Source organism: Mesoplodon densirostris, chromosome X, assembly GCF_025265405.1.
Source record: "Mesoplodon densirostris isolate mMesDen1 chromosome X, mMesDen1 primary haplotype, whole genome shotgun sequence".
NCBI classification, from domain to species: Eukaryota; Metazoa; Chordata; class Mammalia; order Artiodactyla; family Ziphiidae; genus Mesoplodon; species Mesoplodon densirostris.
In genome coordinates, this window is record NC_082681.1 from 54,452,799 (window position 1) to 54,456,657 (window position 3,859).

Genomic DNA, 3,859 nt, shown 5'->3' on the forward strand with positions numbered 1-3,859 from the left:
TCCGCAATGGGAGAGGCCACAACAGTGACAGGCCTGTTTACCGCCAAAAAAAAAAAAAAGAACCATATAATTCTCCCACTGAGATTCCAGAATGCTGACAGCCAGGTCCATGGCCTATAGTAAAGAGATTAGAAAATTCACGTGTCCCTAAGGAAATGATCTAGCCAGATCACACTACTATGAAGCTACAGTCAACAAAACTCAGGCTGCACACAGAGCTTCCAATCTGCTTTTGAGTGCCTATAATTTAACTATGAAGTGTTAGTCATGATCACTAAGCATTTGAAAAAAATTCTCCAATATAAAAATGGATATCAAAATAAATAGACATAACAACACAACTTAGAGGAAACAGACTATGAATGAAAACATAGTTTTACAAAATTAATGTCCTTAGAGAGATAAGAGATGTTATTAACCCATGAAACAAGAACAGTTTGCTATAAAAAAGAAACATTAAAAGAACAATGAAGAGCTTCTGAAAATTAAAAATTTGTCATATAGGAAAAGCTCAATAAGAAGGGTTAAAAGGTAAAGTTCAAGAAAAATCACAGAAAGTAGAGTGAAAAGGCAAAGAGGTAGAAAATAGGAGACAAATGAAAAGAAAAATAAGAGATCTATCTAGGAAATCCAAGATTCAAATAATAGGAGTTGCAGAATGAGAGAATATGGAAATCAGAGGGAAAAAATAATCCAAAAAATGTATAATTCAATAAAATGCCCCAGGCCTGAAGGACATGAGTTTCAAGATTGAAAGGGTCCATCAAGTATCTACCACAGTGGATGAAAATAGCCCTCACTGGAACACATCATCATAAAATTTTAGAACTCTGGGGGAGAGAAAAATTTTCTAAAAGATTCAAGGAGAAAGAACTCATTTCACACAAAGATTCAGATCTCAGAATGGTATCTGACTTTTCAACAGTACTGGAAGCTAGGAGACAATGGAACAATAACTTCAAGATCCTGATAGATAGAAAATTATTTTCACCTTGATTTCTATGCCTAATGAACTATCAATCAAGCTGAGGGTAGAACAAAACCTTTTCAGATATTCAGGGTCTCAAAACCTGTGCCACCCAGGCACCATTTCCCAGTAAGCTACTACAGGATATGAAACTTTGAAAGCAGAGAAATACTCAGAAAGAGGAGGGAAACAGAGAGTCCATCATACAAAACACTGGTTCTTGGAAGTACATTAAGAAGGTGAAATTGTGCTTGAATGTATGAAAGAAGATTTACAAAACTGGGTAGAGTTTAGGGCTAAATTAGTGATAAATACACAGAGAGCAAAATAATCAAAACCAAAATAATTGCTAATTAAGGGGAAAACCAAAAGTTGGGTAGTAAAGTATATAGTTTACTATATAACTCTGCTCAGTTAAGCATTTGCTTAGTCATAATCATGTAAATGCTGAGTAATAAATTAACTGATTGAGAGTATGGGCCACAAGAAGTGTAATGGAGATTGTGAAAGAGAACTTACTCCTCATTTTCTACAATAAGAGGGAAATAGATAATGCAGAAAAATTAGTGGAAAAGTTAAAATGCAGCAATATAAACACTGTACATTATATGGCAATATAACGGTAAATACCAAAATGATCAATTAAAAGAATGAGGTTAGTTGTTTCTAGGTGGTAGGAAATATGGGGTAGAAGGAGTCAGGGAACTGTTCTTAATATGTCTAATAGAACTATATGACTATTTAAATTATGTACCTGTACAACTTAGATTAAATAAAAACTAAGTTAAAACAGAAAAAGTGAATAGCTGCCAAAATAGAGGCTTGCTTACATATATAGGATAAGCCTGGATTTATACCAACATAATAGTTCTAATTACTTTGAAATAGAGAGATGATATTGTATGAAATTATTTATCTCTTATTAATGAATTAATTAATTAATTATTAATTAGTATTAATATAATTTAATAATATTTAATAATATTTAATAATTAATTAATTAATTATTGAATCCAAATTCTGCAGTAGCATCTGACTCTGTACTTGTTGACCCAGCAACTAGAGTGTGGTAAAGTTTTCACTCAATAAATGTTTGTTTCCTCATTTCTCTCTTAAGGATTATTTGCCCTATAGCATTTTACAGTGGTTATCCTGATCTGTTGTTGTGTTAGATTCTTCTGTGTGTTTGTCCTAGTTTCTCACCAGTAGGCTAAATATTGGGCAATTCAATATCATCCCCAACTTTCCTAGCCCTGCACATGGAACAATTTGGGGTGTATATATAAAGGATTTGTAGATTTTTGCTCACTTGAAATTTCAGAATCTTAAAACTCAGATTTATTTCCATTTCCAAGATTATTCTTTTCTTATTTCAAAATTTGGACTCTGACTAAGATGCTAAATAATTTATGTTCAGAAAAAAAGATGACAAATTAATGACAAAATATTCCATGGGATGCAAAAGGATTCAGTGGCACTGCTGTTAGTTTTATTAACAAGAAAGGTGTTGAAATCTGTGTTGATATACTCTAAAGGTCTGAAGTTCTACTATTTATATCTAGGTCTTCTAACTAAGAAATGCAAACTGTTATTACTTAAGAATACTCACATAGGGCTAGTGATTTGTTTCAGGTACAAAGGGGTTTGTGGCATGGCCAATAATAGAACTGAAAGATTCAGATCACCAATTCCCTTATCAGCACCAAATGAGTATCTCCAAAAAGACTTTTAATAATGTATCCAGGGTACAAAAGGGTGAAGGTCACATTTAAAAGGTACAAGCTGCTAATAGATTTAGTGGGATTATAGCTTTGTATATCTATTTAAACTCAAGTCACATTAAATATCAGTGGGAAAATTGTACATTTTAATTTCATATAGTGATTTCATAAAATAACTCTTTTCTTATCATATAAGTAAAATAAAGTATAATATAGAAAAACCATAAACACAAAAAGGTATAATATCAAATGCACAAACACAAAATAAAAATTAAAATGATGTGTGATACCACCACTCAAAGATATATCTTCTAAATATTTTGTTAGGTTGATACATATCCTTACAGTAGTTATTCTAAGTGTATATGTGTTTGTGTATGAAGACACATTTTTCCCCCAAATTTAGATTATATACTATACTTTATATTTTAACCTATTTTTTTAAAAGTTTAACAATATATTTAAAGTATTTCCCATGTCAGGGCTTCCCTGGTGGTGCACTGGTTAAGAATCTGCCTGCCAGTGCAGGGGACATGGGTTCGAACCCTGGTCCGGGAAGATCCTACATGCTGCAGAGCAACTAAGCCTGTGCACCACAACAATTGAACCTGCACTCTAGAGCCCACAAGCCACAACTACTGAGCCTGAATGCCACAACTTCTGAAGCCCGTGTGCCTGGAACTCGTGATCTGCAACAAGAGAAGCCACTGCAATGAGAAGCCCGTGCACCACAAAAAAGAGTAACCCTTGCTCGCCACAACTAGAGAAAGCCCGCACGCAACAACGAAGACCCAATGCACCAAAAAATAAATAAAATAAATTTTTTTAAATTAAAAAAATTAAAAAATAAAGTATTTCCCATGTCAATAAATAACCTTCTATAGTATAATTTTTTAGTGTAGCATATAGTTCAATAACCAGTATTCTCCACATTTTATGCCACTTGTCTTTTACGAAACACCAACATTAGTATCTGATTTCACTAACTGAAAGAAATCCAAAGAGGATTTTCAGTATTAAGAAAAAAGGCAAGAAGGGAAAATTGTGTTCAGCATTTGTTATTGCAGTGAGTTGTTATACAGGCAGCACACACCCAATGCAGCAAGAGTGGCACTGCCAAGCTCCTTCCTGGGAGCTACAGTCAGCATTCCAGCATCAAGCCGCCATAGGT